Below are 25105 nucleotides of genomic sequence, written 5' to 3' on the forward strand. Positions count from 1 at the left end.
TTTCTTCGGGTTAATTTACTTGCTTCCATGTACACACATGCTTCATTTCATTTCATCCTTTGACTTTCCCAGTGCCATTACAGATATCATTATAGTAAAGATCGGATAGACTTTCAATTTATTAATATTTTCATTCTTTCTAGTTACTTTACCCGCATCCATGCATGTAGCTTTTCTGATCAATTAAAATAATTCTTTAACATAAGCATTCAGTATCTACAGTTAAGGTAGTAGGATAAAATCTTCCTCATATAACATAGCCTAATTAACTTTAATAAAATTTTCCTTCCTACTACATAGCCTAATTAAAATGTTCTATTGCAACAAATTATAAATTTTGTTTCAAATACAGTGTACATAAATACTTACTGCAGTGAAATTTCACGCTCCATCTAACTTATAACTTATACCCTGATAACCATTGACAAAAATACCATTTACCGACATACATGACGATACATTCCCGAGCTTTACATAAATGCGATGTCCTTTACAATTGGATTTTAATTTTTAATGTTGCTGTTGTTGTTGTTGTTGTTAATTCTTCATTAGGTAAGATTGACATTTTTTGATTATATTTTGAGTTAAAAATACAAATCGAGCTAAAATGAAATAAAACATTCAGACTATGTTATAATCCGGGTTATTTTCGCTGCAGGGTCGTTTTCTTAATAAAAAGGAGATCAAATAAAATTTTGCTTTCTTTCATGTTCAAATTTCAATTCATCATAACATATCTAGATATTACGAATCCCTTTCAGAATGAAGATTTTCAATCTAACACAGAAGCAATTCGTGGCAATTGTAATTTGCGGTGTTATATTAAGTTTAGTAATTCTGTATTCAGAGCTAATCCCTGATATGAACTTATACAGATTTGTGATCCAAACTGTGGACAGAGAATCACCACCTCTAAGGAAATATCGCACATACTGGGTTGATATGGAGCCTTACATTACCAACAATCTAAAGCTCTATAATAGCTCTAGCTGCAGCGTCCCTAATTGCATTTTGGCGAATAATATTTCCAATGCAGATATTGTTGTGTTCAGCCACCGACACATTCCAAAAAGTACTTTAAATAAAACAAAAGGTCAAATTTGGATTTTTTTATTCCGCCGAAAGTCCATATCACACACGTAGACCGAACAAAGAATGGATGGACCGTTTTGATTTGTCAATGTCTTATATGGAAGATTCAGATATCTATGTGCCAATGTATGGTAAATTCCAAAAACGACAAACAATTCTCAAGAGAAATTACAGTGGTATACTAATCAATAAAACAAAAGATGCAGTCTGGGTCTCAAGCCACTGTGTGACCCCTTCGAGGAGAGAAAACTTGGTCAAAGACCTCAGTAAATACCTATCAGTTGATGCTTATGGCGGATGTGGTACTAAGAAATGTGGTGGTCAATACGATGGACTACCCAAGTGCCAATCCTTGTTTGAAACAAATTACAAATTCTATTTTTCTTTCGAAAATTCAATCTGTAAACAGTATACAACGGAAAAATTAAGTTCTCTCTTCTTCTACAGCGCTACAATAATTCCTGTCATAAATGGACCAAAAGATGCAGCTCGATATATCCCGAAAGGAACGTATATTAACAGTCAGGATTTTGGTAATGCTAGTTCACTGGCAAATGAATTAAAAAGGATTGGTTCCAATGAAGTAGAGTATATTCGTGATTTGACGGAAAAAGACAAGTACACAGTCCAAACAGTTGACAAAATAGTACCTAGTGCACAATGTACCTTATGTAAATATCTAGTGGATATAGAAAAGGGGAAAAAGACAAGCAAAAACAATTCATGGTTTCAAATTTTAGACCCGAAAGTATTTTGTACTGTTCCAAAATACTGATGTTTTTCATCAAGTACTAAGTTCATGTACACCATTCTTTTGTTCTGAGAATCCATTTAAAGAGAGAGAGAGAGAGAGAGAGAGAGAGAGAGAGAGAGAGAGAGAGAGAGAGAGTTGAATTATATCCTTTGTATTGATATTTTAAAATCTTTTACCTAATATTATATGCATGGATCTCTTAATTAAGCATTTTTTTTTTTCTTCACACTTAAAATCTGTTTATCCTTACATTGATAAACACTTCTGCTCTGGCAAAACAAGAAACCCTTGCTTCTCGCCTTCATATTAATTTTCTACATTGAAACTTTGAATCAAAATTCTAATTCTCCAAAGAGGAAAGAATTCCAAATAAGCATGTGGAAAAGCAAAATAATTATTTTTATAAAACAAGAAAAATCTTGACTTGGAGAATTTTATATTTTGTTGATTATTTGGTACTTGGATATTCACCAAAATTCATATTTTGTATTAATGTGTTTTCTTGTTGCAGCATTCAACAGTACAAGAAAAAAAATAATAATTTAAGTTTACTACCATAAAACTTGACTCGGTAGCTTGATTTTATTTACCTGCCTCTTTGTCATGGTTGATAAAGTTTGGTCAGATTAGATCCTTCTTTCACTGTCCGTTCTAGATCGATGAACAAGGACCTATCATCTCAATCCTTGGAGGGTGAAATTGAACAATGAATGTTTAAACTGACGCAGTAGAAAAAGAATTTTTAAAAACTGCAAGGATGGAGTTTTGTCATTTCTAACATCTATCTCTGATAAAGCACGATAAAACTTGTTATTTCTAGTCATCCGAAAACTGCTTGATTTTTTGATTAAAGTCCCTTAAAGAATCTATCACTCGTGATGGGGAGCCACCCATTCCCGTGTAGGGCTGCAAATTTAAATCTGTACTCGGCACTTATGGCTAGATATATGAAACCTCTGCTTTTAGTTATTCAAAAAGAATCTTTTATATATTGCATGTGAAACGAACAGGCAACCCTTATTTTCTTTCTGAATATTTTTCCATTCTCTGTTAAACCCTAAGTCTTTTATGCGTGTAGAAAAACGGTAAATTATTCTTGAAATTGAAATTTTAAAGATAAGGGGCATGGCCATTTGACCATATCTTAACGTTGTTATTTGTTTAAATTTAAAGCCATTTTGATTCTTTTCAATGAGAAATAAAGACCACTCATTGATTTTGTTGAACTGTAAATTTACTAATTTTTCCTTGATACTTTGACTTGCAATTCATTGGATTAATTTATTTCCATAATACAATTTCCACCAAATATCTCAGCAATTGACCCTGTGTCTATTTACTTTGACCTTAGACAGTTCTTGTTGCTTGCACATTTTTGCTTCCATTTGAATTCATTCAATTAAGAGACACAGAATGTTCATCGATATTTTTGGATAACTAAGATAAAGTTTCATTTATTTAGTAAGAAAGTACCAAACACCCTTCATCAGAGTTACTTACACAATAGTATTTCGCTTTCGTAGTTAAAATTGAAAACAACAAAACACTGGACTTCCTGCAATTTGACTGCCGATGAACCGCCTGAAATAGGGTTCCTGACCGTTGACTTTCACAATGGGTAAATATGAAAGTTAAAATCATATAAATTTTGAAAAATTCTTGTTTTCTTGCGTTTCTCTTTTCAACGTGTATTCTTAGATCATTGCATCTTCGGTATGCTCTTGTGAAACTGGTCTAAATTTTTCTTCGTGACTGCGTACTCTAACCTCTTATTTGGTCTTTGACCTTTGCATGATAAAACGTTTATTGTTTCAATTCCCAAGAAGAACTTGGTTTCATTTACATTGACCTTTCAAACCTTTGTTTCTTCACACTATCTTAATTTATTCAAAAAAATAAATTTCTTTTTAGACATATTTTTTCATAACTACTCAATTACTGATCAGTAATTGAAAGAGGTTAAACTACAGTAAATGCATAGATTATAATAGATTGTCTTATTATTCATTATTGAATTATTATTATTTTTTTTTTTTTGAAACTGTTTTATAAAAGCTAAGAAAACTGCTTTAATTAAATTTCTTTAAGCTGCATTGAAGGCTCTCTTTCATCAAAACAATTACGGAATAAGTCAAAACTTTGAACTTACACTCTGTGATACACTTGCTTGGATGAGAGTAAATAAAAGCAAAAACCCAAAGAAGCTATTATGTGTATTAAAAACCAATAATTACTCACATTACTTTGATCTAGCCCTATAAAGATAAGCATTTAAATATATATTTTGAAAATTTATGTAAATGAACGATATTTTAAAAAGTCATATTTGCAATCAAATGTCCAATAAAAAGCAATTCCCTTTTTGCAATAGAGTGTTCAATGATCACGGTCACTTTAACATGGAAATTCTTTTTGATACAAATAATCTCGAACCATTTCGACCTTTTTTTTTTCGTACATCTTCAACACGAAGGTCATAGTCCTTCTGTAAACGCTCATGAAATTGTGCTTTAACGCTTTGCCTAGTGGTCTTCCATATAAAACAATTTTAATAATTATTTAAACAATTATCTAAAAAGACCTTTTAATAGTATACTTTCAAAGTTAAAAGTACTGTTCTTTTTGTTTTGGTCTGGTGATTGTTACTATAAACTGTAGTGAAACACCAGCTTAATTTACGTAATTAACACACCAACTTCTATTATAATTTCTTCAATGCATTAGCTCATTATTAAAAATGTATAAAAAGGCAAATGCTCTACTAAGCCCCTATCTTTACTCCTCACAAATATATCAATTGCTGCAAAGGAAAATCCTTAGACGTACACTGTTCATACTACAACATATTCCAGAAGTGTTGTGAATATGACGTGGATTTCCAAAAACTCCAAAAATTTGCTTTTAGACAATTCAAAATCACCAAAATTTTCAAAAGTCAGTAACATTAAAACGTACTTCTTTTCTACACCTTTACATCCATTTCGTGCGATAAATTAAGAACTGGGCTTTTTGATATTATAAACAACTGCTTCTTCAATGGTTGGTAATCAACAAAATTACTTTGTTAAATTTACACACAAGTACTCTGAAGTTGATATTTTAAGTTGATATTTTAATAGGATGCTGGAGTTTCTCATCGGCAAGATCGGAGACCAGGTCTTCAAAACAAAATTTTGGATTATGATGGGCACTAATTGTCCTCCTTTATTAGCTGATCTGTTTATCTGTTTTTATATTCCTATGAAGCAGATTATTTTCAAAAACATCTACTAGTACATGAGAAGAAAACACTTGCTGTGGCCTCGACATTCGGATATATTGACGGTTTATCAAATAACAATAGTTACTTCCATTCATATGTCAAAGCGAAATATTTTAGTGAACTCAAAATAAAGGATATCCAATGTCTCTGCAAATCTGTTTCGTATTTGAATGTTTTACTGACTATATATGATAAGGGCCAGCTAACAACTAAATTGTATAGCTTCATCTTTTCCATCGTCAACTTTATTTATGTTGTAATATTCCTTTATCATTTGCATATGGTGTTTACCTCTCCCAGCTTATTAAATACTCAAGAGCATGTTCTAGGTACGATCACTTTTTAAACTGGGGTAGACTAATGACAGATAAATTGATGTCAAAGGGATTTCAACAACCTCATTTAAAGTCAGCATTTTGTAAATTCTATGGTTGTTATAACGATCATGTTAGCAAAAACAACATATATTATGTCTATTTTGGGCTAACGTGTTTCATGCTTATTGCTGGGTCTTTGTTTTTATAAATAATAGATCTAAGTAAATTTACTAAAATACTTAATTTCTCTACAAAATATTCCGTGTACTGATGAATACATAGAGCTCACGGCGTGTGTGACTGGTCGACAGGAGATGCTTACTACTCCTAGACACCTGAACTCTATTCTGGAATTTCCAGGGTCCGTGTTTTTACACTGTTCACGGATTCGTATTGTTTGTATTTTTTTTTTTTTAGATCGATCACTGTTTGTTATCTTCACCATTTTCTTATTACATGTTTTAAGAAGACTTTGTAGCAAATTTAGAATTTAAGAGAAATACACGTTTATTTAAATCGTATAAATTGCCATTTATATACAAGAATATGGCATAGAAAAAACACTGATTTTTTTCATTGATATATCATTTGCAAGTATCAATTATGGAAAGTCAGATAAACAAATCGGTTAATAATAGGAGGTCAGTAATTACTTCGGAGAGGATGTTAGACATCGCCAAAAAAAAAAAACTTATCAGCAAAATAAAAACTAAGGCGTTTTTCAACTTATTTTAAAATGTATAAAAGTAACATATAACGCTCTTTGAAACATCAAGTTATATCTAAATACAAGTATATAATTCTTAATATATCATTAACTTGTTGAAATAGCGTCTATAATGAAATAGGGAAGATAATGAACAGACATCAAGTTCATAATCTTATAAAACAATACAAAATTAAGAGCAAGAAAACACAGAAAAAAATGGGAACACTAGAGGTTGTATTAAGTGTCATTAGGGAGAAGGCATCCCTGTCGACCGGTCACAGCCCTTTGTTGCTATCAGGTAAACAGAGAAAAACAGAGACAAGTTAGTGTGAAAAAAGGGATCGATTATTTATTCAGAAAATGCCAGCCACGTCAAAATTATGATGTAATGTCATTTTTAACGATCCTGCCTCTGCTAATAAATTTAATGTAGGCAGTATATACTTTTGTGTATGCAATTAATCGGGGGCCATAGAAAACAGCATTTGTACCTGATAATGGTATATTTTGCATCAATATTGAATTTTGAATAGAAAAGTTGATGACATCTCCTTTGTCATAATGTTTTATTTTTAGTTTGCCACCAATGTCTGTTACTAGTCAAAAATCCAAATAAGAGAACTAATTTTTTCAGAGTATCTGGAATCTTTAATTCCAGGGTAAGTGGTATAAATATACAAATGAAAATGAGTATTGTTATTTGATTGAACATTGACAATATATACCTTCGATGAATTGAAGGCCAAAGCAATAGAAATAATGTGTTCATGTAGAATATTTTTAAAAGAATTATACTTTATAAGACTATGAAAGCAGGTTAGCTAACAAAGGGCACATTTATGGATAATTCTGACCAACAAGATGGTATCCAACCATTGTTAACATGCTTTAAGATTATTATTTGTTTGTTTGTTTTGTTTTGGTGTTTTTTTTTTTTCAAATTGCATTGTCACAAACTTGCTACCTGTACTTAATGACCTACCATATTACTTAGTTAATGTGTCTTATTAAATGTTAACAGTTCTTCTGCTATTAGTATGTTTTATATTAGATGTTTACTCCGACGACATTTTTTAAATTATTCAATAAAGCTTACAGTTCCATCAAGAGCAAAATCACTAAATTCAGTTCAAACGTTTTAGATTTAAAACGAATGATCTGTTTAATAATTATAAAATAATTCTGTACCAATTTCTCGCAGACTTTAAAGAACATATTTGTAATGAACACTAAATGAATTGTTAATGAATTGTCTATAAGGGGAACAGGTTCTGACAGAACGGTTGGATTCTCCTTAGGGACATTAACAATGTATTATATACACAGTCAGCAGATAACCAGTTTTGGTATAAAACAAACCAAACCTTTACTAAAATAAAAGATTATAAGATTTCAATCAGAGATATTTTTGACAATTTCTGTTTGGACCCCATTTGTTTCATTTCCAAAAGTTTTACTTAAATGTGTAAAACTTGCGGTATTTTACTACTAGCAATTCCTTAAATAGCAACTTTACTGTACAAAGTATTTTACTGAGACTGGGACAATTTGATTCAGAAAACTTCAAACATTGTCTATTAAATTCAATGTATACTCCATGCGGACTGATTTATATTAACAAACAAAGGCTTCACTGAACAAGAGAATATCCGGGCATAGGTTCGAAATAAATATTAGGGTCCATCAACATCTTTATAAACATTTCAATTTGCCTGACCATTCTATCTTTTCAATAAGGGTAAGAATTTTGGAAAAATATAGAATCCCACTAATAGTCCCTATTCAAGTACTCAACGAGAAGAAAAGTGGTCAAGAAACTGTTTCTTTGTTTTTAATGATCATTGTTGCAACTGACTATTATATTGATTGATTGATTGTATGTTGTTTTACGTCCCATTTGAGAATTTTTCACTCATATAGAGACGTCACCGTATACCGGTGAAGGGCTTCAAATTTTGACCTTTATTCGGCACTGAGGGCCATTGAGCAGTGAGGGATCTTTATCGTGCCAACGCCTGTCGTGACAGGGGACCTCGGTTTTTAAGGTCTCATCCGAAGGACCCGCAACTTTCACTTCAAAGTGCCGAGCGCATGGCGAAGGAACAGTTGCTACACATTTTTTATCGACTTATGTCAGTCGCGGCCGAGATTCGAACTCACGACCTCCCGATCACGAAGCGAGCGCTCTACCGACTGAGCTACCGTGAACGGTATGAATATTAGAAGAATTCGTTTTTATTTCTTCATTATGAAATCCAACTTATGCTGACATTACAGTTCACATTCTAAAGATTAAATTCTCCAAATTCACATTTCAATCTTCAATATTCAAGTCATCAAAGCTGAAATCGATTTACACTGACAATATTGGATTTCTAAACTTCAAAAAATCCTCATAAACAAAGATATTTAGCTGGGTCCAGCAACTGTTCTACCAACCACCTTTTTTTTTTTTCTCACAAAAAATATTAACTGATGTTTAGGAGAAACTACAGACGTAATGTGCTACAACATATTTGAGACGTGGTGTAAATCAAATGTGGATTCTCAAAAACTTCAAAGAAATTTTACAAACAAGATGACTTCAGCTATTCCATTGTCCACTTTCCTAATTTATGTAGTAATACTTCCACTATCACCCGCATGTGGTAATTACGTCTCCCAACTTATTTGTTGCTTTAGAGCATGCTCTGAATGCGATCAATTTTATACGGAGACAGGTACTGACAAATAAGTTTATGTGACAGTTATTTCAAGATTCTCCTGTAAAATGAGTTTTTCCTACATTCTATGATCGTAATAAAGACCTTGTTAGTAAATTCAACCTATTACTGGGTCTTGACAACGGATTATTCTTTCTGAGGTACTTGCTTGCTTTAAAAAAAGCTTGAAAATTAAATTGCTTCAAAAGTAATGTCACCAGTATTATACATATATAATATCTTTCGATGTTTTAGAAAGTAATATCATTAAGACGTCGATAAACACTTCATCAAGGGGTGATAGACGTTGTTTAGCGTTGTTTGTTATTTCATGTTAGTACAATATATATCTAAATTTAGTTTTTATGCAACAGTATAAATAGATATTGTATCATTATATTGAATATTAAAATTTTATTGATTACTTTTTATTGAATGTTTATATCAGTTGAGACATTACTTTTGGCACAACAATAAAACAGAACAAAAAGACAATTTACTTTGCTTGACAGACTGGCAGATGATATGTTAAGTAGGCCGGTAATTTAGCAGATCGATTAATGTATGATAAACCAGTAAGGTACAGATGTGTGCCAAAAGTGAAGATAATTTTATTTTTCTCTATATATTTCATTGAAATTTCTGAATGGATATCAAATTCGCACGATTGAATATCTATTTCGTCTAAACGATTATCTCATTCGTCCATAAGAACTTGTCCAAACAAATATCAATCAGTCTAGTGATTCTTTCAGGGACAGACATGAGCAAATAATTACTTGCCACAGCTGTCAATTTCCTGTAGGAAACAACAAGAGGTTTATATCTATTTTATTGATCTCCTTAACGCAAAACTCCATCCAGATCCATAAATGTTGAGTTATCAAATCAATTTTGTCTCTATAACATTATACAGTGTAGTATAGAAAGTTAATTATCGTTTGAACAGATGAAATTAGTTTTGTAAATTTTTTTCTTGTGTCTTATTTTTAGTTTTTCTGCTGTGCATGCATGTGTTTTATACTGAGTGACTATCAAATCAATGGTTGGTGATAAGTTAGGTTGGGTATAGAAAGGGTAAAAAAATAAATCATTATTATGAAATGCAATTAATGACTTTAAAATTAGTGATGATTGAATAGAAACATTCTTGTGAAGCGCAGTGTAAAGTATCTACGTTTTAAGTCTGGTTTAAGTAAGAGTTGAAAGGATATTTTTAAGATTTTGAATATTCCAGTTTCACTGTTAAGTCAAAATGATATAATTAAGAATGTTTTTTCTGGCTAGACATCTACATTGCAATTTCATGCTTGTTGTGAATGTCAACTGTTAAATAAAGGATGGCAACTTTTATTCAAGGGGACAATGCTTCATCTAATACCTCTAGTAGGAATTAATTATGAACAGACCATGGCGTCCAATTTTAAAAGTGTATAATTTAAAGAATTTTATTTTTTTTTGTACAAGAAGAAAAAATAGGTCGAATATAACGCAATATTCACGTACAGATCTGTGCCATAAGTGATGATAATTTTATTTTTTCTCTATATATACTGAAACGCAAAAGAAACGCAACATCCTATTTTAGGGAGAAATATTAGATATAAGATATAATTTTGCATCTAAAAAGTAAGGACATCTTCAACTTTGTAAATATCGGTAATTTAACGATTGAATGATTTTCATACCATTACCGGAAGTTAAGTTTGAGTCTGCTTAACAGAAATCAAAAATTGCATGTTTGACAAAACAATCGGCAATGATATGGGGTTTGAAGGATTTGTATCTGTTCATCATAAGTAATGCAGCAATGTTCCGAAAAATAAATTCCCCTTTCTTTTTTCGTAAGCGATGCCAATACTTCCTGAAAATGACTTAAGTACGCATTTCCATTGCTCTAGCTGGAAAATCTCAAAATAAAGGTGATGGAGAGTTGCAGATGCAAATATGACCCACATCACGCCTCAACAGGCTCTTATGTATTAACATGAATGACAGTCCTTGGACCGGAAGTCCAAGGGTTACTACACTGCGCTTGGCTAGGGAAAATTCGACCTCATCATCTGAACAACAGGCATTTAAAAATGGCAAAGAATATTTCTTTCGCTCAGATCTCGAGATTGATGAACCTATTGCATCGTAGAAATCAAGCTGCACTGTTGTGCATGGCAGTCTTGCACGCTGTAATTGAATAGCAGGGGTGGGGGTGTTTTAACAGTCGTGTGTCACTTTCTGAAGTTAAAAGATCAAATATTTGTAGATTACTGCTTGTTGCGTTTCTTTTGCGTTTCAGTATATATTTTACTGAAAACCATGTATAGTTAAATCGCTGGCAAATGGTCAATTTTTGTCCAATTTCATTATTTATTTCTGTACTTAAGCCAGAAAATGTGTAGTCTTCTTTTTCTAAAAGATCATTTCATATTTAGTGTTTAGAAAAAAAAATAGTTGATCATTTACATCAGTTCTAAAATTCAAGATCAATGTTGACTATATAATTCATTGTGCGTAAATGACTTAAATTTTCATGTAGCACTTAAATTGCAATATTTTTTTTAAAATTCGATGCTGATCAGATAAAAACTGTTGCTTTTATCAAATAAAACAATTTCTTGGATTATCAAGAAATTTGTGGTAAAATCTGTCAAGAAATGTTGTCATGCCAGTGATTTTACAAAATGTTGTTTTCAATGAAATATATAGAGAAAAATAAAATTATCTTCACTTTTGGCACACATCTGTACCTTACTGGTTTATCATACATTAATCGATCTGCTAAATTACCGGCCTACTTAACATATCATCTGCCAGTCTGTCAAGCAAAGTAAATTGTCTTTTTGTTCTGTTTTATTGTTGTGCCAAAAGTAATGTCTCAACTGATATAAACATTCAATAAAAAGTAATCAATAAAATTTTAATATTCAATATAATGATACAATATCTATTTATACTGTTGCATAAAAATTAAATTTAGATTTATATTGTACTTATATAAAATGACAAACAACGCTTAACAACGTCTATCACCCCATGATGAAGTGTTTACCGACGTCTTAATGATATTACTTTCTAAAACATTGAAAGATATTATATATGTATAATACTGGTGACATTACTTTTGAAGCAATTTAATTTTCAAGCTTTTTTTAAAGCAAGCAATTACCTCAGTAAGAATAATCCGTTGTCAAGACCCAGTAATAGGTTGAATTTACTAACAAGGTCTTTATTACGATCATAGAATGTAGGAAAAACTCATTTTACAGGAGAATCTTGAAATAACTGTCATATAAACGTATTTGTCAGTATCCTGTCTCCGTATAAAATTGATCGCATTCAGAGCATGCTCTAAAGCTACAAATAAGTTGGGAGACGTAGTTACCACATTCGGGTGATAGTGGAAGTATTACTACATAAATTAGGAAAGTGGACAATGGAATAGCTGAAGTCATCTTGTTTGTAAAATTTCTTTGAAGTTTTTGAGAATCCACAATTGATTTACACCACGTCTCAAATATTTTGTAGCACATTACGTCTGTAGTTCTCCTAAACATCAGTTAATATTTTTTGTGAGAAAAAAAATAGGTGGTTGGTAGAACAGTTGCTGGACCCAGCTAAATATCTTTGTTTATGAGGATTTTTTGGAAGTTTAGAAATCCAATATTGTCAGTGTAAATCGATTTCAGCTTTGATGACTTGAATATTGAAGATTGAAATGTGAATTTGAAGAATTTAATCTTTAGAAAGTGAACTGTAATGTCAGCATAAGTTGTATTTCATAATGTAGAAATTAAAACGAGTTCTTCTAATATTCATACCGTTCACGGTAGCTCAGTCGGTAGAGCGCTCGCTTCGTGATCGGGAGGTCGTGAGTTCGAATCTCGGCCGCGACTGACCTAAGTCGATAAAAAAAATGGGTAGCAACTGCTCCTTCGTGATGCGCTCGGCACTTTGAAGTGAAAGTTGCGGGTCCTTCGGATGAGACCTTAAAAAACGAGGCCCCGTGTCACGGCAGGCGTTGGCACGATGAAGATCCCTCACTGCTCAATGGCCCTGAGTGCCGAATAAAGGTCAAAATTTTAAGCCCTTCACCCGTATACGGTGACGTCTCTATATGAGTGAAAAATTCTCGAATGGGACGTAAAACAACATACAATCAATCAATATAATATTCAGTTGTAATAATGATCATTAAAAACAAAGACACAGATTCTTGACCAGTATTCTTCTCGTTGAGTACTTGAATATTAGTGGGATTCTATATTTTTCCAAAATTCTTACCCTCATTGAAAAGATAGAATGGTCAGGCAAATTAAAATAAAAATGTTGATGGACCCTTATATTTATTTCGAACCTATGCCCGGATATTCTCTTGTTCAGTGAAGCCTTTGTTTGTTAATATAAATCAGTCCGCATGGAGTATACATTGAATTTAAAAGACAATGTTTGAAGATTACTGAATCAAATTGTCCCAGTCTCAGTAAAATACTTTGTACAGTAAAGTTGCTATTAAAGGAATTGCTAGTAGTAAAATACCGCAAGTTTTACACATTTAAGTAAAACTTTTGGAAATGAAACACATGGGGTCCAAACAGAAATTGTCAAAAATATCTCTGATTGAAATCTTATAATCTTTTATTTTAGTAAAGGTTTGGTGTGTTTTACACCAAAACTGGTTATCTACTGAGTGTGTATACAATAAATTGTTAATGTCCCTAAGGAGAATCCAACCGTTCTGTCAGAACCTGTTCCCCTTATAGACAACATCTTCATTTAGTGTTTATTACAAATATGTTCTTTAAAGTCTGCGAGAAATTGGTACAGAATTATTTTATAATTATTAAACAGATAATGCGTTTTAAATCTAAAACGTTTGAACTGAATTTAGTGATTTTGCTCTTGATGGAACTGTAAGCTTTATTGAATAATTTAAAAAATGTCGTCGGAGTAAACATCTAATATAAAACATACTAATAGCAGAAGAACTTTTAACATTTAATAAGACACATTAACTAAGTAATATGGTTGGTCATTAAGTACAGGTAGCAAGTTTGTGACAATGCAATTTGAAAAAAAAAAAAACCACCAAAACAAAACAAAACAAACAAAACAATAATCATCTTAAAGCATGTTAACAATGGTTGGATACCATCTTGTTGGTCAGAATTATCCATAAATGTGCCCTTTGCTAGCTAACCTGTTTTCATAGTCTATAAGTATAATTCGTTTAAAATATTCTATATGAACACATTATTTCTATTGCTTTGGCATTCAATTCATCGAAGGTATATAATGTCAATGTTCAATCAAATAACAATACCCATTTTCATTTATATATTTATACCACTGACCCTGGAATAAAAGATTCCAGATACTCTGAAAAAAATAGTTCTCTTATTTGGATATTTGACTAGTAACAGACATTGGTGGCAAACTAAAAATAAAACATTATGACAAAGGAGATGTCATCAACTTTTCTATTCAACATTCAATATTGATGCAAAATATACCATTATCAGGTACAAATGCTGTTTTCTATGGCCCCCGATTGATTGCATACACTAGAGTATATCCTGACTACATTTAATTTATTAGCCGAGGCAGGCTCGTTAAAAATGACATTACATCGTAACTTTGACGTGGCTGGCATTTTTCTGAATAAATAATCCTTTTTTCATACTAATTTGTCTATGTTTTTCTCTGTTTATCTGATGGCAAAAAAGGGCTGTGACCGGTCGACAGGGATGCCTTCTCCCTAATGACACTTAATACAACCTCTAGTGTTCCCATTTTTTTCTGTGTTTTCTTGCTCTTAATTTTGTACTGTTTTATAAGATTATGAACTTGATGTATGTTCATTATCTTCCCTATTTCATTATAGACGCTATTTCAACAAGTAAAGATATATTAATAATGATATACTTGTATTTAGATATAACTTAATGTTTCAAAGAGCGTTATATGTTACTTTAATACATTTTAAAATAAGTTGAATAAAGCTTTAATTTTTATTTTGCTGATAAGTTTCTTTTGGCGATGTCTAACATCCTCTCCGAAGTAATTGCCGACGTGCTATTATTAACCGATTTGTTAATCTGACTTTCCATATCTGATACTTGCAAATGATATATCAATAAAAAAAAAAATCAGTGTTTATCTATGCAATAACCTTGTATATAAATGGCAATTTACACAATATAAATAAATGTATATTTCTCTTTAATTCTAAATTTGCTACAAAGTATTCTTAAAATATGTAATATGAAATTGGTGAAGATAACAAACAGTGATTGACCTAAAAAAAATCTACAAACAATACAAATCTGTGAACAGTGCATAAAACACGGACACCCTGTAAATTCCAGAATAGAGTTCAGGTGTCTAGGAGGAGTAAGCATCTCCTGTCGACCAGTCACACCCGTCGTGAGCCCTTTGCATTGATCAGTACACAGAATATTTCGTAGAGAAATTAAGTATTGTAGTGAATTTATTTACATCTATTATTTATAAAAACAAAGACCCAGCAATAAGTATGAAACACGTCAGCCAAAAATAGACATAGTATATGTTATTTTTACTAACAAAATCGTTATAACAACCATAGGATTTACAAAATGCTGACTTTAAATGAGGTTGTTGAAATCCCTCTAACATCATCTTATCTGTCATTAGTCTGCCCCAGTTTAAAAAGTGATCGTACTTAGAGCATGCTCTTGAGTATTTGATAAGCTGGAAAAGGTAAACACCATATGCAAATGATAAAGGGATATTACAAAATAAATAAAGTTGACGATGGAAAAGATGAAGTTATACAATTGTTTCACTACAGTTTATAGTTATAATCACCAGACCAAAACAAAAAAAGTGCTTTTAACATTGAAAGTATACTATTAAAAGGTCTTTTTAGATAATTGTTTAAATGATAATTAAAATTATTTTATATGGAAGACCACTAGGCAAAGCGTTAAAGCACAATTTCATGTGCGTTAACAGAAGGAATATGACCTTTGAGATTTTCCTATTACTATGCATTTACTGTAGTTTGACCTCTTTTAATTACTGATCAGCCATCGAGTAGTTATGAAATAAGATGTCTAAAAAGACGTTTGTTTGAATAAATTAAGATAGTGTGAAGAAACAAAGGTTCGAAAGGTCAATGTAAATGAAATCAAGTTCTTCTTGGGAGTTGAGACAATAAACGTTTTATCATGCAAAGATCAAATAAAAGGTTAGGGTACGCAGTCACGAAGAAAAATTTAAACCAGTTTCACAAGAGCATACCGAAGATGCAATGATCTAAGAATGCACGTTGCAAAGTGAAACGCTTGAAAACAATTTTTTTTTTCAAAATTTAGATGATCTTAGCTTTAATATTTACCCATTGTGAAAGTCAACGGTCAGGAACCCTATTTCAGGCGGTTCATCGGGAGTCAAATTGCAGGAAGTCCAATGTTTTGTTGTTTTCAATTTTAACCACGAAAGCGAAATACCATTGTGTAAGTAACTCTTTTGAAGGGTGTTTGGTACTTTCTTACTAAATAAATGAAACTTTATCTTAATTATCCAAAAATATACAGAAGTATCACGGAAAAATTATAAGTAAATTTACAGTTGAACAAAATCGATGAGTGGTCTTTATTTCTAATTGAAAAGAATCAAAATGTCCTTAAATTTAAATAAATAACAACGTTAAGAAATGGTCAAATGATCATGCCCCTTATCCTTTAAATTTCAGTTTCAAGAATAATTTGCCGTTTTTCTACATGCATAAAAGACTTAAGGTTTAACAGAGAATGGAATAAAATTCAGAAAGAAATAAGGGTTGCCTGTTCGTTTAACATGCAATATATAAAAGATTCTTTTTGAATAACTAAAAGCAGAGGTTTCATATATCTAGCCATAAGTGGCGAGTACATGTTTAAATTTGCAGCCCTACACGGGTTGCCTTCCCATCATGAGCGATACATTCTGTAAGGGACTTCAATTAAAAAATCAAGCAGTTTTCGGATGAGTAGAAACAACAAGTTTTATCTTGTTTTATCAGAGATAGATGTTAGAAATGACAAATCTCCATCCTTGCGGTTTTTAAAAATTCTTTTCCTGCTGCGTTAGTTTAAACACTCATTATTCAATTTCATTCTCCACAGATTGAGATGATACATGTAGGTCCTATAACGGACAGTGAAAGAAGCATCTAATCGGACCGAACTTTATCAACAATGAAAAAGAGACAGATAAATAAAATCAAGCTACCGAATCAAGTTTTATGGAAGTAATGTTAAATTAATTTTTTTTTCTTGTACTGTTGAATGCTGCAACAAGAAAACACATTAATACAGAATATGAATTTTGATGAATATCCAAGTACCAAATAATCAACAAAATATAAAATTCTCAAAGTCAGGATTTTTCTAGTTTTATGAAAATAATTATTTTGCTTTTACATATACTTATTTGGAATTCTTTCCTCTTTGGAGAATTAGAATTTTGATTCAAAGTATCAATAAGGAAAATTAATATGAAGGCGAGAAGCAAGGTTTTCTGGTTTGGCTAGAGCAGAAGTGTTTATCAATGTAAGGATAAACAGATAAACCGAAGAAAAAAAAAATGGTTACGCAGGTAGGTTAAGGCTTCCCGTAGAATATCACAGTGCACTCTGTGCATTCACATCTCTGAACTTTATTTCAAACTGCATGTAAAATGCTAGATAGCTATTGCAAAATTCACGGGTCCTTAAAGGTTTTTTTTAAGTATTTTATGTCCGAATATTTTAAAAATACACCGCTTACCTACCCTTGATTGAAATTCAGCATGTTCAAAATCCTCCTGAAAAATATACTTTTGAAATGTACTCTGTTTTATACACGTGGTTGGAGGTAGAATTTATTTTGTGAGTATAAACGAGTCTGGCGCAGGTGATTAATGAGGATTAATCTGAGAATTTTTGTGGAAATCTGTAAGAAGAGGTTGTTCTCTAACTGAATCTTGCTTGGGAAAAAATGTTTGTTGGCTTTGTTTTGATACAGATTACGATATTGTGTGGAAAATACCCTCAAATTTGTAGGTAAGTTGAATTTCTCAGGAAATATTTTGTATCTAAGTAATACTATGACACATTTCGGATACACACGGATCAGATGAGTTTATTTATATAACAAAATGTTAATAATTATTGTGTTAATCAGCTGCGCCGAAGTGATTTATATGGAACAATTCAAAAAATATAAATGACCGTCACGTGATCAACAAAGTCATGTGATATAACAAATATGTCAATATATAGCCGAGGAAACCCTTTATATAAATTGGGAGTACTTAAGTTCAATACTAATAAATTAAAACTAAAACCGACCTCGCAATGACATATTATGTTTTGAGCGCATTTTAGAGCTTCGGGAAGCCTTAACATAGCTGCGTAATTTAGAGATCCATACATATAATATTAGGTAAAAAGATTTTAGAATATCAATACAAAGGATGTAACTCATCTCTCCCTCTTATTCTCCCTCTCTCTTTCTCTTTCCTTAGTTTTTTTAAATGGAATCTCAGAACAAAAGAATGGTGTACATGAACTTAGTACAATGTACTTAATGAAAAACATCAGTATTTTGGAACTGTTCAAAATACTTTCGGGTCCAAAATTTTAAACCATGAATTGTTTTTTCTTGCCTTTTCCCCTTTTTCTATATCTGCTAGATATTTACATAAGGTACATTGTGCACTAGGTACTATTTTGTCAATTGTTTGGCATGTGTACTTGTTTTTTTTTTCCGTCAAATAACGAATATACTCTGCTTCATTTGAACCGATCTTTTTTAATTCTTTTGCTAGTGAGCTAGCATTAGCAAAATCCTGACTATTAATATACGTTCCTTTCGGGATATATCCAGATGCATCGTTTGGTCCATTTATGACAGGAATTAGTGTAGTCTTGTGGATGAAAAGATAACGTAATTTTTCCGTTGTATACTGTTTACAGATTGAATTTTCGAACGAAAAATAGAATTTGTAATGTGTTTCAAACAAGGATTGACACTTGGGTAGTCTATCATATTAACGACCACATTTCTTAGTACCACATCCGCCATAAGAATCAACTGTTAAGTCTTTGGTCTAAGGTCTAAGGTCTTTGACCAAGTTTTCTCTCCTCGAAGGGGTAACACAGTGGCTCGAGACCCAGAGTGCGTCTTTTGTTTTATTGATTAATATACTACTATAGTTTCTCTTCAGAATTTTTTGTCGTTTTTGAAAGAACTGGGTACGTTACGTATAACAGAGCGGCCCTGTCTCCAAATTCGATTTCAGTTTTTTACAAACATGCCTACTATATGTCCTTTCAAAATCATTTTATTTTTTTTTTATTATCACAAACCGTTCTTCCGTCAGAGTTCTCGAAAAATGGGGAGTTTTCTTTATAAATTACAAATTTTGACGTGATAACGTCATCACGGCGTTATTGATTTTAACGTTACGTTAAAAGAAATCTGTAAATTCTCTGAACCGGAAACTATTTACTTTAACCTGCCTTATGTTCGAAAAAAAAAATTTAAGCTTTTATTTCAATTCATCGTAATGTATGTTTGATAGCTGGAAGGAGTATAATAATTGAAAGGAAAGTATAATTTTATTACAATCGATTTCATCAGACAAGTAATGAAGCTTGATTCATCCATACAGACGAGACAAGGTAGTACTTTTTTTTAAAATTGTGCTCGTATTAAATTTATCATTTTTTATGTAAAAATGTCCTAATGATTTCTTCAATCATTTTCCGCATTGTCTATGAAGTTACATTAAATTTTTTAAAGATACATGAATCAATATTAAAAAGAAAATTGAAACGTCCCATATCAAGTTGTCAAAATTGGATTTTTGGCAATGAAAAAGCCATCAACACTACTTCCCTTTTCCATTCCAACAAATGGCAGCGCTATCAATTTCGTATTTTCTTTCTTTCTTTCCTTTTTTTTTTTTTTTTTTTTTTTTTTTTTTTTTTGATAAACGTATAAATTACTCGATCACTATTACGGGGTTAAGAAGTGTCTTAAACTGCGTTAAAATGTTTTTCTTTGTTGTTAGGATTTCTTTTATAGATCGCTATTTATTCATTCCAGTGGATCCGCTTTACTACATGGTTCATGTTAAATACACTAACCAGGAATAATCCGCAATATACTTTCTGTGTTCAAACCACAAGAGGAGACCGGTTATAAGAGTCCTGATTGATGAGGCCATTCCAAGTTTTTTTCTTTGTTTAGCGTTTATCCTAAATTCGAAAACCTATCTTCCTATCCGAGAAAACACACAAACCAAAGGGGGGAAAACGCAGCATTTTCAGAACAGTTCTAGAATTTCTTATTATCATTTGAGACCTCTCCTCGCCATCGCCATAAAACTTAAATTACTATAGTTTATTGAAAACTAAAATATTACACCACTTAAAAAGAGAGATGTCAATCCCAAAAGAGTGAAATGCATTTCGGAGATTCGTATTTGTTGATTTTAATTTGAGTTAACTCTGTGTTTGCGTTTCAAAGCTTTGTATTTATCAATTTTAATTTGTGTTTGTTTTTAATTTCATAACCTCAAAACCAATTCGTCCGCGTACACTGCTCATAGAAAAAAAACAACAACAATAAAAACAACAACAAAAAACAACCAAAAAAAAACTTGGAATGGCCATATCATAACTTGCGTTACAGACCTTGAAAAAAAAACGCGAATCTCCGAAGGCTCAAAAAAAGGTGTGCGATTTGTTTAGATCCATTTTTCGATGAACAAAATATTTTATATAGCCAATGCTAATAATTTAATTTTAGAGACGAACACAGTACTTTTCATGTACATACTCATTATTTGATTAACAAAATCGAAAATTATAAGCATAAATCTGCATAGTGAATTCGACAGGAAATGCACACGAATTCTCGGGAAGGGATTCAGAAGCCTGTAATACACTCTATCGGGGATAATTCCCTAAAATTGAAAGTTATAAAGATAAGGATATGATTTAATTTTGTTTGTATTCTAGCCTCTGATTGGTTAATATCCAAAAAGGAACACAAATTATTTCTGTATAACCTGGTTTGGTATGGGGACACCCCCCCCTGACAACCAGCTGAATCATCTGTATCCATGCAATCCTCTCATTTCCAGTCCTCGGGATTCATGGAAAATTCCAGATTTAATAAATGTACCTTTAACTTCAAACAGTAACTTGTATCTTACCACATGTAAACAAACAACATGGCTGCTAGGACTATGTATCAGTTTTTACCTCCCCTCGCTTCCCATCACTTCCGTTACTAGGGTTGTATTATTGAGCGGCAAATTTGAACTAATAAAAAGCAACGAAATTTTACACCCACAGTTGTTTAATGATTTTAGAATTAAATTATAATGACTCTAATTCTTGGCCAAATTATTCGAGTATAACCTGGTTTGGGTCAGTTTGCGCTGTTTTATAATCCGCTTCGCGGATTATAAAGCGTAAACTGACCCAAACCAGGTTATACTCGAATAATTTGGCCAAGAATTAGAGTCATTCCTTAAATAATATTATGTGTATGATTTACAAACAGAGTTTATCCACGTCAGCTATGAAAATATGCGCATATCGTCTTCAAAGCAATGCAGCATGAAACGGCAGACACTTGCATTGATATCGATCAGTAAAAGATCGATCAACGGTCACAGTCGAGTGGAGAGACAAAGGAAATTGGAAAGGGATGTATTTAGTTTTAAATCAAATTCTTGATATAATTTTTTATTGGTACTCATTATAGTACATGTATAACTTGATTATCAGTAACCCCCCCCCCCCCCCCCCACACACACACAGACACTTAGAGACAAAATACAAATAATCGAAATGCAGAATAACAGAACACTCACATAGAAGAATCAAAATTCACTTTCACGTCCCTTTTTATAAGCTACATAGAGATTTATTTCTAGTTCAGTTATCAAATTATATGAAATTTGATGTTATTTTGTTACTTGTGGGAACAATACACAAAACACGTCACATTGCTTCTTTATAGAGTTATCCTTGCCATTCCCGGATTATAACACTAGCTTGATAAAGTTTCTTTTTCATGTTAGTGTCTGATAAAAAAAAATCTTAAAAGATATACTTAACAAACTGCTGACATGAATTGCGAGACGATACATCTAATCATCTACTAAGACAAAAACTGCATTAAAATAGATAAAGATTTTCTTTAGAACTCCTCCCTTTGTTTACATGTTACACAGCCGTAGGTAAGATATTTGATATATTTCGGTGACAATGATAATTTTATCACTTCCTTTGGATACATTAACTCTCTGGGGCATTTCCTTCGCAATTCTGTGCATTTGTCCTTGTAGTAACGATAAAATACTTTTGTTTTTTTTTTTTTTTTTCTGAAACGGATTATCATCATAGATTTACGTTGAATCTTTGAAATTTAGCGATAGTGTGCACCGTTTTCACAGAGGTGATATTGGACAGGACGCTCCTCCAGCCCCGATCAACATCTATTGGAATACTTAACATATTTCTTATGAAATATATTACTATTATTTCATGAATAATCTGGATAAAATCCTTTAAAAAATACTAACTTACTTCAAGATTAACAATAGTGTACATGTAGTTAATATGTACATTCGTTTTTTTATAAAGATAAATATCTATAGAGTAATCTTTTTTTTCATTTCAATTGGAATGCCTTAAAAATGTATTAGGAAAACAATTTCTGAAAAAAAAATAACGAGTTAAACCATCGATTATGGAGCGGAAAGGGGGGGTGTCTTGTCCACAAGTAATGCAAGATCGTGTTTGTATTTCTTACAGAACTGGGAACAGATAGACAATAAAAAAGGTTGATTGTATCATGTTTCACTTACATTTTTGTAGAAAATGCCGAAAGCGTACACAACTGTATACGTTTTTTAAGCCTTATAAACTTTGTCAACATAATTATCTAAAATTCCTTGTAAATTATAAATTAAACCCGATTTTACTTGAAAACACCGATGTCAATATTCCAGCATGATAAATGTATATATAATTAATAAGTGTAAATACATGTAAGAATTTTTCCATTCCCAGCTGCGGACCTTCAATACGTAAATGTAGGTCGGCAGTGGAAGATTTAGAAGTGTACCGTCATATATAAAACACTTCCTGATTCTGCGATAAAACACTAGAATCCTTTCTGACATGATTAATTTTGTCAAATAAAAATCTGCAACAATGCAGTGACAAGGATAACAAGTTTTGAAAAGAAATGTTCAAATGGTGACTGCTATACGCCAAGCTTCCCACCTCCCCCTTCCCCCGCCCAAATCATTAGCTATTGTCTTTTGACATTCATGAATCCCAGACATATATAAATTGAAAACGAATAAAACATACTTACGAAAGCTGATGATTTTCAATAAAAATGTTAAAAAAGAATCTTTCGTTGTAGTCAAATAAAGTCAATGTCCACTGTGAAGGAGACGCGCGTTTTAATTGGAGGTACATGTAGGGTTAAATGTAAATTGATTATCCGAGCCATCCCAACTTATGTCGTTAAATTACTTTTTCACGCTGTAAATACTGATTGAATATTTATTATAGTTGCAAAGACTGAAGAATTTTTTTCAAGTACATCTTTTCAACATGACTGCTCATTGTGTTGTCATTTTTTTCAATGCATTGCGTCACTAATTTACATGTAATGTCCCATAGTAAATTTCACTGAGAAAGGTTCGTATGGTGTTCATTTGCATAAATATTTGTATTAAATTATTTTTTTTTTTCAAATGCAGAATCGAATTTAAAAGACAATAAAAAGTAATAAAGCCTTCAGATATAGAATTAAACAATTAATTTCTTTAAAAATATAGATTTTATTGTGGAGAAAGGGTGACGTCTGTCCAAAATTGTAGCACTTTTAACTTCAATTTTTTTGTAAAAACGGACGTGGCCGCACTTTTGTAAGGTTATTTTTTCTCTTTAATATTAAAAATCGTAGTATATTTGTTCTTTCTGCAAAGTTTCGCATACATACTCGGATGCGGCCATATCGAAATATAGACTTGAAGAGGAGGAAAACGTCCAAAATAGGGGAATTCCGGAATATTAGACTGGTTTTGAACGTTATATAAATGAAAGGGCACGTGAGTTGAGAAAAATTTATTCCTATTTCACACACAGGGAAACCTTAAGAGTTAATTGATGCAATTGATAGAATGTAATCGTGCGTTTAATTTTTGCCGATTTTACAGGGCCGTAAATCGGTTTTAACGTACCCAGCTCTTTTCCATACATTGACACATGGATATCTGAATCGTCCATATAAGACATTGACAAATCAGAACGGTCTATCCATTCATTGTTTGGTCTATGTGTGTGATATGGACTTTCGGCGGAATAAAAAATCCAAATTTGACCTTCTGTTTTATTTAAAGTACTTTTTGGAATGTGTCGGTGGCTGAACACAACAATATCTGCATTGGAAATATTATTCGCCAAGATGCAATTAGGGACGCTGCATCTAGAGCTATTATAGAGCTTCAGATTGTTGGTAATGTAAGGCTCCATATCAACCCAGTATATGCGATATTTCCTTATAGGTGGTGATTCTCTGTCCACAGTATGGATCACTAATCTGTATAAGTTCATTTCAGGGGTTAGCTCTGAATACAGAATTACTAAACTTAATATAACACCGCAAATTACAATTGCCATGAATTGCTTCTGTGTTAAATGGAAAATCTTCATTCTGAAAGATAATCGTAATATCTAGATATATGAAAGAAAGCAAGATTTTATTTCTTATTTTTATCTCCTTTTTATGAAGAAAACGACCCTGTTGCGAAAATAACTCGAATGCTAACATAAGTCTGAACGTTGTATTTCATTTTAGTTTGATTTATATTTTTAAATCAAAATATATTAAAAAAAAAAAATGTCAATCTTACATGATGAAGAATTAACAACGACAGCAACAGCAATATTAAAAATTAAAATCCAATTGTGAAGGACATCGCACTTATGTAAAGCTCGGGAATGTATCGTCATGTATGTCGGTAAATGGTATTATTTTTTTTTCTTTTTTGTTAATGGTTATGAGGGTATAGGGTATAAGTTAGATGGAGCGTGAAATTTCACTGCAGTAAGAATTTATGTACACTGTATTTGAAACAACCTTTTATAATTTGTTGCTAGAAAACTTTTTTTTTTAATTGTTATAACACTTTCATAGGTATATGTATACAACATAAATTTCATCATTT

The 25105-nt window shown here is 31.8% G+C and overlaps 1 pseudogene; it reads left to right on the top strand.

The window, feature by feature from the left end:
- The first annotated feature begins 491 nt into the window (after window positions 1-491).
- On the top strand, window positions 492-1892 carry LOC133187683 (glycoprotein 3-alpha-L-fucosyltransferase A-like; annotated as a pseudogene).
- Window positions 1893-25105: the final 23213 nt, after the last annotated feature.

The sequence above is a fragment of the Saccostrea echinata genome, unplaced genomic scaffold (assembly GCF_033153115.1).
Source record: "Saccostrea echinata isolate AGI-Se365-2 ecotype Australia unplaced genomic scaffold, CSIRO_AGI_Sech_v1 ptg000015l, whole genome shotgun sequence".
Classification (NCBI taxonomy): domain Eukaryota; kingdom Metazoa; phylum Mollusca; class Bivalvia; order Ostreida; family Ostreidae; genus Saccostrea; species Saccostrea echinata.